The following is an 11,545-nucleotide window of genomic DNA, read 5'->3' as shown; positions in this document are numbered from 1 at the left end:
CGGAACTCACAAGTGCATCTCCTTTCTAAAACAAGTGACTAAGAGCATAATCTAGTGCTGAAGGCAAAGTGCAAGAATAGCAATCTAAAATACAATAGAGGGATCGTTGTAGTTCTCTCTGTAAAATAACTACAACGTAGACCTAAATTAAAGAAATAAAAAGTACCTTTGAGAAACCGCACATTATTGCGGCGGAATTTGATAATGTTAGTAGCCTAGTTTATGGCTTTGTCAATCCATTGATATCGATTTATAATTATTTCAAGTTTTTCTCCCTATGCAAAAGATGGGGCGGTTGTGTGAACCCAACCAGTAGAGAGCGTAGTTTTACGCTTTGGCTCCCTTGAACATAGATGGTGAAGTGGGCTATCTGGAGCGTACAGGGAACATAGTAGGCTAATGCTGATGATTTCTGTCACGGGCAGCATACACTGCATACCCTCAGTCCCCTAATAGGTCTTATTTCATTTCAACTTGGCTATTAGGGTGGGAATGTGGATTTTGATCTCCCCCTGAGTGAGAAATCCTGGCCCAGACTCAGAGCAGAACCCATGCATTTAAGCTCCACCCCTTGGACCACTGCTAGGAGGAAACGAGGAAGGGAAACCTCCAGGGGCCCCTCCCAACACTCCGACGACGACACCCTCCAACTGAGGAATAGCTTTACTTTACTGGCCGAGCCTGAATCCAAGAGGTCCAAGGATACTAGCATCAGCTCCTCGTCCTGGCTCCCTGCAACTGAGGATCATTTCACACCCAGCCCTCCTCAATACCATACCCATACTCCGCAGCCCACCCACACCTCTCCAGTTAGTGAGCGGCATTATAGCCAGGCTAATAAGCCTGCTCCCCGGCCTAAGCATAGCCCAGTCCACCGAGGGGACCCCCGGCCCCCACCCTCTACCACTTGGCCTTCAGGTGTGAGGCAGCAAAGGAAGTCCCCTAAACCCAGTGGGCCCGCCACTGATCCCGCCCCCCCATCTGTGCTCGTCATCGGATCATCCATGGTGCGCAATGTAGTGGTCCCGAAAGCCCGGACGTGCTGCTTCCCAGGAGCTAAGGTCTCGGACATCAGGACTGTTCTGCCATCTCTCCTCGCAGATTATCCCCTGGCCTCATCCATTATCATCCATGTCGGAACAAATGACATCAAGCTCCAGCAGTCTGAGCGGCTGAAGAAGGATTTCAAGGACCTGATCTCCACTGCTCAGGCACCAGGAAAGACCTGCATCATCTCTGGCCCTTTCTCCTCCCCCCGGTATGGTGATGCCAAATATAGTAGGATCCGTCAGCTCCACATCTGGCTGAAAGGCTACTGCTGCCAATTGAAGCTTCCCTTCATAGATAATTTTACCACGTTTTGGAACCACTCGGACCTCTTCGCCAGGGACGGCCTCCATCCTAGTAGGTCAGGTGCCCGTCTGCTCAGTATGAATATGGACCTGACGCTGAGATCCTCCAGCGTCTGATGTGGGGTTAGCCTGACCCGTCTCAACCAGCCTACTGCCAAACATAAACCTCCTGTACCCGCGGGTCGGGCTACACCAGCTCCATCTCACCAGCGCCCCACCATAGACCTTGATTCCCTGCCCCTCACTGAGACCTGGCATAGCGACGTTTATACTTCTATAAAAAAATTCTGCCCACCTAAATATGCCATTGAGCGAATTATCTCCCACCGCACCCCTATTACCATAATGAAACAGTCAGGTGGATCTAATATAAAAAACCTGATATCCGTTCCAGTGAATATACCATCCAGGCCTACTAGACAGGCGAGCCAGCCCTTTTCTCCGGAAGCTATTTCAATGGCGATCCTGAATGTCAGGTCCCTACCAAGCAAAACCTTTCTCATTAATGATCTTATATGTGAACGTAAATTAGACTGTATGTTCCTAACTGAAACCTGGCTAAATATAAATGGACCAGCAGCCCTCATTGAAGCCTCTCCTCCTAACTATAGCTTTTTTCAATCTATCAGAAGTGGGAAAAAAGGTGGAGGTACAGCCACCATAGCTACAGATGCCCTCAGCTGCAGGACCATCTCCTTTGATGATTTCGCCTCTTTTGAATACCATGCTATTGTCCTAAAATGCCAGCCCCCAGTTCTGGCAGTAACCGTGTATAGGCCTCCCAAACAATGCTCTGCCTTCTCTACAGAATTTTCAGAACTCCTGTCCATCATCCATACAAATTATGATAAGATTATCATCACTGGAGATTTCAACATACACGTAGACACTGAGGCGGACTCGAAAGCTAGGGACTTTATCAACCTCCTAAACTCCATGGATTTTACCCAACATATCTCTGAGCCAACCCACAACCGCGGCCACACCCTTGATCTAGTTATTACTAAGGGCCTGACTATCACTGTTTCCTCTATTAGTGACCTCGCTCTCTCCGACCATTTCTGTATCTTCTTCACTGCATTGGTTCCTAAAGTCAAAAGTAGTACTGAGCGCTTTATCAAAAAACGTTATCTTACCTCCGCAGTATCCGATAGTTTTAGAGAAATAATGACCACAAACAATTTATCAACTCCAGAAGTGGGGCCGTCAGGCACTATTGAAGACTTAGCATCCGCCTTTAACACCAGAGTAGGGGCAGCCTTGGATTCTGTAGCACCTATTAAACTGAAAAAGATCACAGCCAATCATAAAGCTCCATGGCGAAATGAGGAAACAATTCAACTAAAGAGAACCTGCAGAAGATCTGAGCGTATATGGAGAAAGACCAAGCTACAGGTCCACCATGATATTCTCAAAGAACATCTCGCTGCCTTTGATAAAGCAATAAGAAATGCAAGGAAAGACCACTTCTCAAAATTCATATCTATCAACCGCAATAATTCAAGAGTGCTCTTCTCAACAATTGATAGCCTAATAAACCCTGCCGTAAAAACACCAGATAACCTGCTCTCTACCTCCAAATGTGAGGAATTTGCAGCTTACTTCAGAGATAAGATTATGAATATTAGGAGGAAAGTCACCCAGGAAAGGCCATGCATCCTGTTCACAGATCCTCTTCCTCCATGTAATGGACATATGAGCTTGTTTACACTGGTGGACACAGAAATGTTGAGAAAAGTAGTATCCAAACTCAAATCCTCCACAAGCCTGCTGAAGAAAAACAACTTAGACACTTCAGTTCTTAGCAATTTTAGACCAATCTCCAACCTTCCCTTTTTGAGTAAAATTCTGGAAACTATTGTTTTCAAACAGATTAATGATTTTCAAACAGATTAATGATTTCCTAGCTACAAGTTCTACGCTTGACCTTTTCCAGTCCGGCTTTCGCGCCCATCATAGCACAGAGACGGCATTAGTCAAAGTTGTAAATGACCTCAGAATTAATGCTGACTCCAAAGAGCTCTCTGTTCTCATCCTCCTGGACCTTTTGCAGCCTTTGATACTATAGATTATGCAATCCTCATCAAAAGACTGGAGAAGTGGGTTGGCCTCTCCGGTCCAGTCCTTAATTGGCTTAGGACCTATCTAACCGGTCGTGATTTCTTTGTTGCCCTCGGTGATCATAGCTCCGGAAAGATCCCTATGACCTGTGGGGTGCCCCAAGAATCGATCCTAGGACCTCTACTCTTCAGCCTGTACATGGTGCCCCTTGGCAGTGTCATCAGGAGGCACAACATTAGCTACCATAGCTACGCAGATGATACCCAACTCTATATTTCTGTAACACCCAGTAACTACAGCTTGATTGACTGCCTTGTCAAGTGTATTACGGATATAAATGTATGGATGTCACATAATTTCCTCGAACTAAACCAGGACAAAACAGAAGTACTGATCATTGGAGAAAAAGCTGAAAGAGAGAAACTATCTGCACATTTAAAAACTCTGAAAATTTACACCAAATGCCAGGCTAAAAACCCAGGTGTCATACTTGACTCAGATCTTAATTTCGAAAACCACATCATGAATATTACAAAGACATCTTTTTACCACTTAAGGAACTGTCACGGCACCGCCGCGTCAGCCTCGTCCACCTCCTCAGCCCCCTGACCCCGGCCCGAGCCCCGGTTCTGACGCTGGTCCCCAGCCTGTCCCCCAGCCTGACCCTGTCTCTCCAGTGCCGGACTCCGTTTCCCCCAGCACCTCCCAGAGCCTGCAGCGGGAACTGCGGGCACGTCTGCGGTCACAAGCCAGACACGCCCCCGATCCACACCTGCCGTGCGTCACCTTGATTGCCTCTCCTCCACACCTCAACGCACCTGGTCCTGATCAACCAATCGCCAGCAGGATAAGAAGCCGGTCCACACAGCCCTCTGTGCCAGATCGTTGACCAACCCAGTGGGTAACACGACTCCAGCTAAATCCCTACTCCTTACTCGAGCCTGTCTCACCGTTCTTTGTTTTCATTCATCCTAGTTAACCTGCCTGACCCACGCCTGCCTGAGGACCACGAACCTGCCTGACCCACGCCTGTCTGACTACCACGCTCCTGCCTGACCCACGCCTGCCTGAGTACCACGCTCCTGCCTGACCCACGCCTGCCTGAGTACCACGCTCCTGCCTGACCCACGCCTGTCTGAGTACCACGCTCCTGCCCGACCCACGCCTGTCTGACTACCACGTCCCTGCCTGACCCCCGCTTGCCTCTCGGACCTGATCCTGCCTGGCCATACCAAATAAACACGCCTCCGGGCTTCACCTCCAAGCCATTTTTGAGTCTGCTTTTGGGTCCTCCTCCGCTAGCCCTAACAGAACGATCTGGCCACAAATGGACCCAGCGGACTCCCTTCGCCAAGCCATCACCAGCCAGGGCCTCGTCGTTGGACAACATGCGAATGCTCTCCGTGAGACCCGAGCCGTCGTGGAACGGCTTGGTACGGGGATGCAGACACTCTCTGAGCAGACCGCCCAGACAGAGCGCAACCTGCAGTCCATCGCCCAGACCCTAGCAACCCTCAGTGAGCAGGTGGGCCGGTTAGTCGTTCTCCCGGCCCCGGAAGACAACCCCGTTGCTGGCCTTGCCCCTGCCGCTGAACGTGATGCCCCAGGGGTGTTACACCGGCGGGAGCCAAACCTCTCTAACCCCAAGCCCTATGACGGCGACGTAGTGCAGTGCTCCACATTTCTCATGCAGTGTGATTTTATTTTTACTCACCAGCCCAGCAGGTACTCCCAGGATTCTGAGAAGATCGCGTTTGTGTCCAGCCATCTCACTGGCCAGCCGCTTGGCTGGTTCGAGGCCACATGGAGGGCCAAGGCTTCCTGTCTGAATTCCTACAGCGCGTTCTGCTCCGAGTTCAGAAAGGTGTTTGACCATCCACTCCTGGGCCACGATTCCGCCTCTCGCCTTATGCGCATTCAGCAGGGAAGCCATAGTGTTGCCGAGTACTCTATCGAGTTCAGAATACTAGCAGCGGATAGTGGATGGAATGACGCGGCGCTACAGTCAGCCTTTCAAGCGGGTCTGTCTGAGTCTCTTAAGGACGAGTTGGCACTCAGAGATGAGCCGGCTTCTCTCGATCTCCTGATTTCCCTTGCTGTCAAGATAGACAACCGCCTTTGAGAGCGCAGGAAAGAGAGGAATCTCCGCGCTCCTACTCCCGCAGTTCGGGTCGCTAGTCAGCGCTTTCCCAGTCTACCGCCTCGAACTTTCCCGGGTCCTAACAATGAAACGGTCCGCTTTCAGCCGGCCTCGATATCCCCTGCCTCAGACGAACTCATGCAGCTAGGCGGAGCACGCCTAACCGAGGCGGAACGCGCCCGTAGGGTAAATGAGCGCCTCTGTTTTTACTGCGGCCAGCCCGGACACAGCCGCATGTCCTGCCCCGTTCGGCCAAAAGCCCACGCTCGCCAGTGAAAGTGGGATCACTGGTGAGCGGTGCTTCGTCTCCCACACCCCCTCCCAGGCAGTCTAGGACCGCCGGAGCCGGTTTCAATGTGATGTCCTCCGCCGATGCCCTGGGGCGCATGCACCTCGAGGCCACTATTATTGTTAATCGGCAGTCCTTCACTGTACCCGCTCTGGTTGATTCCGGGGCCGACGACTGCTTTATCGACTCTCAGTTGGTCCGTCAAGCTGGCATCACCACCATACCCCGTGACACCCCCATTGACGTCCATGACCTGAGTGGCGGGCTCTTAGCCAACGTTTCCCATGTCACCGAGCCTCTTGATGTGGTTCTGTCAGGTAACCACCATGAGTCCATGTCCCTCCTAGTCATCTCCTCGTCTCTAAGCCCCATTGTTCTGGGTCAGCCCTGGTTGAGACGTCACAACCCACACATTGACTGGATCACCAATAAGGTGAGTGGCTGGAGCCCCTACTGCCATAACACCTGTCTCACGTCGGCCCTGCCGCCTGCTGAGGGCGCCATCGCCCCATTTGGACCCCCAGACCTGTCCATAGTCCCTCCCGAGTACCATGACATTGGGGAGGTGTTCAGTAAGCAGCGGGCCCTTACTCTGCCACCCCACCGCCCTTATGATTGCTCCATTGAACTCCTCCCTGGAGCCCCCTTGCCATCTGGGCGTTTGTTCAACCTGTCCAGGCCTGAACGGGAAGCTATGGAGACCTACATCCGTGACTCCCTGGCATCAGGCATCATCAAGCCCTCGTCCTCTCCGGTAGGTGCTGGATTCTTTTTTGTGGCCAAGAAGGACGGCACCTTGCGACCCTGCATCGACTACCGGGCCCTAAATAGCATAACAGTGAGGAACAAGTACTCTCTGCCCCTCCTCGCCTCTGCCTTTGAACCCCTCCAGGGAGCTACCATATTCTCCAAACTCGATCTTAGAAACGCGTATCACCTGGTCCGTATCAGAGAGGGAGATGAATGGAAAACAGCGTTCAACACCCCGCTCGGACACTTCGAGTACCGTGTCATGCCATTTGGACTTACCAACGCCCCTGCAGTATTCCAGGCCCTGATAAATGACGTCCTCGGGGACTTCCTCCACCGCTGTGTTTTTGTCTATCTAGACGATATCCTAATTTTTTCTCGCTCCCATGAGGAACACATCGCACATGTCAGACAGGTTCTCCAGAGGCTTCTGGAGAATAAGCTGTTTGTGAAAGCTGAGAAGTGTGAATTCCACGTCACCTCTGTGCAGTTCCTGGGCTTCCTCATCGGCAGTGGCCAGGTGCAGGCTACCCCCGAGAAGATCAGGGCGGTGGTGAGCTGGCCTGTCCCCAAGAACCGTAAGGACCTCCAGAGGTTCCTAGGATTTGCCAATTTCTACAGGCGCTTCATCCGCAACTACAGCCGGGTGGCCGCTCCCATGACCGCGCTCACCTCCAAGAACGTCCCCTTCTCGTGGACCCCCGAGGCGGGGGCGGCCTTCGATGAGCTGAAGAGGCTCTTCACGTCTGCTCCGGTCCTCACCCAGCCTGATCCCTCTCTCCAGTTTATTGTGGAGGTCGACGCGTCGGACAGTGGAGTGGGGGCAGTGCTGTCCCAGCGATCACCCACTGATGGTAAAGTCCACCCCTGTGCGTTCTTCTCCCGCCGGCTGGAGCCCGCGGAGCGTAACTACGACGTGGGCAATAAGGAACTGCTTGCTGTCCAGCTAGCCCTTGAGGAGTGGAGGCACTGGTTGGAGGGAGCTGAGGTGCCTTTCATTGTGTGGACTGACCACAAGAATCTGACCTACATCGAGAATGCCAAGAGACTGAACCCGCGGCAAGCCAGGTGGGCTCTGTTTTTTGGTCGTTTCAATTTTACCATCACCTATCGTCCAGGATCCCGCAATGTCAAGCCTGACGCCCTGTCTCGCCAGTATGCTCCCCCCAACCAGGACACTGACGAACCAGACACCATCCTTCCTCCCTCATGTGTGGTGGCCGCTGTAACTTGGGAGATCGAAGGATTGGTGAAGGAGGCCCAGAGGACCCAGCCTGACCCAGGTAACGGCCCTGTTAACTGCCTGTTTGTCCCTGACCATGTCCGTCCCCAGGTCCTCCAGTGGGTTCATGCCTCCCAGTTTGCCTGCCATCCGGGGTCCAGCCGCACTCTAGCCCTTCTCAGGAGACGGTTCTGGTGGCCCTCCATGGCCCAGGACACCAGGGAGTACGTCCGGGCCTGCACGGTGTGTGCACAGAGCAAGGCCTCGCACCAACCCGCCTCCGGTCTGCTGCGCCTGGGTTATCTACCACCTCTATTCCCTGAGCAGGAGGAGGAGCTCGCCGTGCCCTCAGTCCAGGTCCATCTCCGCCGCTGCCACAAGGTGTGGAGGGATGCCCGAGCCGCGCTTGTTCGTTCCACCCGTCGGAGCCAGCACCAGGCAGACCGCCATCGGACCCCGGCCCCTGTCTACCAGCCCGGCCAGGCGGTCTGGCTCTCCTCCAAGGACATCCCCCTGCGGGCCTCGTCACGTAAGCTCACGCCCCGCTACATTGGTCCTTACAAGATAGACAGTGTGGTTAACCCTTCTGCTGTCAGACTGCAGCTGCCCCCGTCCATGAGGATACATCCCACATTCCATGTCTCCCGTGTTAAGCCTGCTCCTGTCAGCCCTCTGTGCCCGCCAGGCGACACCCCGCCACCTGTCCGGATCATCGACGACCAGCCGGCCTGGACTGTCCGACAGCTCCTGGGGGCCCGTCGGCGGGGTCGGGGGTTGCACTACCTTGTGGACTGGGAGGGCTATGGGCCCGAGGAGCGGTGCTGGGTGCCCCGTAGGTTCATCCTGGACCCCTCTCTTATCCGGGATTTCCACCGTGACCATCCTGGCCAGCCCGGTCGGTCGCCAGGTGGCGCCCGTAGAGGGGGGGGTCCTGTCACGGCACCGCCGCGTCAGCCTCGTCCACCTCCTCAGCCCCCTGACCCCGGCCCGAGCCCCGGTTCTGACGCTGGTCCCCAGCCTGTCCCCCAGCCTGACCCTGTCTCTCCAGTGCCGGACTCCGTTTCCCCCAGCACCTCCCAGAGCCTGCAGCGGGAACTGCGGGCACGTCTGCGGTCACAAGCCAGACACGCCCCCGATCCACACCTGCCGTGCGTCACCTTGATTGCCTCTCCTCCACACCTCAACGCACCTGGTCCTGATCAACCAATCGCCAGCAGGATAAGAAGCCGGTCCACACAGCCCTCTGTGCCAGATCGTTGACCAACCCAGTGGGTAACACGACTCCAGCTAAATCCCTACTCCTTACTCGAGCCTGTCTCACCGTTCTTTGTTTTCATTCATCCTAGTTAACCTGCCTGACCCACGCCTGCCTGAGGACCACGAACCTGCCTGACCCACGCCTGTCTGACTACCACGCTCCTGCCTGACCCACGCCTGCCTGAGTACCACGCTCCTGCCTGACCCACGCCTGCCTGAGTACCACGCTCCTGCCTGACCCACGCCTGTCTGAGTACCACGCTCCTGCCCGACCCACGCCTGTCTGACTACCACGTCCCTGCCTGACCCCCGCTTGCCTCTCCGACCTGATCCTGCCTGGCCATACCAAATAAACACGCCTCCGGGCTTCACCTCCAAGCCATTTTTGAGTCTGCTTTTGGGTCCTCCTCCGCTAGCCCTAACAGGAACATTGCCATGGTGCAACCCTTTCTCTCTCAGGCTGACACCGAAAGACTAATGCATACTTTCATCACAAGCAGGCTGGACTACTGCAATGCTCTACTATAAGGCCTACCAAAGAAAGCAATCTCTAAGCTACAAATGATACAGAATGCTGCAGGACGAGTCCTCACTAAGACTAGACGAAGGGCACACATCACACCAGCCTTAAAATCACTACACTGGTTACCTGTCAACTCTAGAATAGACTTTAAAATACTATTACTAGTCTATAAATCTCTCCACAGTCACGCACCAGAAAACATTTCAGACATGCTTGTCAGGTACATGCCCAACAGACCACTCAGATCCTCAGGTACTGAACTCGTAACTGTCCCAAAAGCCAGGACCAAGAAAGACGGAGAGGCAGCTTTTAGTTATTATGCCCCCAACCTCTGGAACACCCTGCCGGAGTGCCTAAGAAGGGTCGAAACAACGGAGGTCTTCAAGCAAGATCTCAAGACGTACCTTTTTGGCCTAACCTACAATCACTAGCCAGGACCTTGAGACACAGAAAGGCAGCCTCAAACCTACCTGTGAATCCTCTGTATACATTGGTGTATATCCTGCTATGCACTCTATGTATATCAAGTTGTGTACAGAAGCTGGTTGCCCTGAAACAGGCTTGTTCTGTTCTGATATCTGTGTTGCTTCAAAGGCTCAGCATGCTACTAACCGTTTTCTGTCTCCCCTAGTGCCTCTCTCTCTCCCTCCTACCTTCTAACCAGGTCCAGTGGATGCCCCACTGTCACCCGCACACCACCCTGAGTCCGATAGATACCCCCGTGTCAGCTGTGGATGTCGTAGTATTTAGTTAACACACACACGTACACACCTCAGTCCACATCCGGCTTAGGCCTGGACCTGGGCCCAGTCCCCCTTCCCCTCACCTGGGTCCGTATCCTTTTCCTACCCCCTCTCTACCCCAACCCCTGCCTCTATCTGGGCCCAGGCACATTCACGCACACACAGACATACACCAGTGTTTGCCATGTCTCTCCTATTATGTTTTTAGCCTCTCTTACTCTGAAAATGTAATTTCATGTAATTTATTGCTTTATAAATGTTCTTAGCCGGTAGACAAACATACTCCAGGAGCTTGCTCGATTTCCTTGTTGAGAGGGGTCAGGGAAGAATTTGTACAGCTCACTTTTTGCTTCCCTCTGGAATATGTAGGGATGGGATGTACAGTATCCCCACCTCCCTTGTTCTCTGTAAAGCGCATTGTGTTGCCTCTGGGTATGAAATGTGCTATACAAATACAGCTTTGATTGATTGATTGATTGATACCACTTCATATCACAGCGAGCATACTGTAGCTATACAGCTCTTTACAACACAGGACAGTAGGTCTATACCTAGCTGTACAGCACTTTACAACATACAACAGTAGTCATATACCTACTGTAGCTACTGTATACAAGTACTTTACAATACAGCACAATAGACCTATACCTAGCAGCACATTAGGCCTATATTTAGATATACAGGACTTTCCAACACAGCACGGTAGGCCTAGCTGGATAACACTTTACCAAACAGAAACCAAAAGAATCAAGTATTATTATTATTATTATTATATTTATCTGCCCCAGTCTGACTGAAGTCCTATAAAGAAGAAGAGGAGGTTCACCCAGGATCTCATATTACCCAGAGCCATCACTGCTAGTCCTCTAATCAACCAGTATCAACACATCATTTATATGACAACTTGGTTAAACAAAGCTCAGAGAGCAATATGTACTCTATTCTGTCTTCAATTGGGGGTGTTTTTGTCAAAGAATGAATACAGAATAATTGTAGAAAATTCTTACTCTAAAGTTTATCCCCATTATGGACTTACTTGTTTTCTCTAAGTCAGTGTGTCAGATCCAGAAGTCACTAGCTACTCTGATGAGGTGGAATGGATCACTGACTGTTTAAGTGTCTGCGTCAGCAACGTCTACTATGACATCATAAAAGCAATGGGAGATGTAACGTGGCGAGGCGCCCTCTAGTGGTCTTGATAGGGGTGT

This window comes from Borostomias antarcticus (assembly GCF_949987555.1).
Source record: "Borostomias antarcticus genome assembly, contig: scaffold_44, whole genome shotgun sequence".
Lineage (NCBI taxonomy): Eukaryota > Metazoa > Chordata > Actinopteri > Stomiiformes > Stomiidae > Borostomias > Borostomias antarcticus.
The sequence above is the reverse complement of the archived record's forward strand: the minus strand, read 5'-3'. Positions refer to the sequence as shown.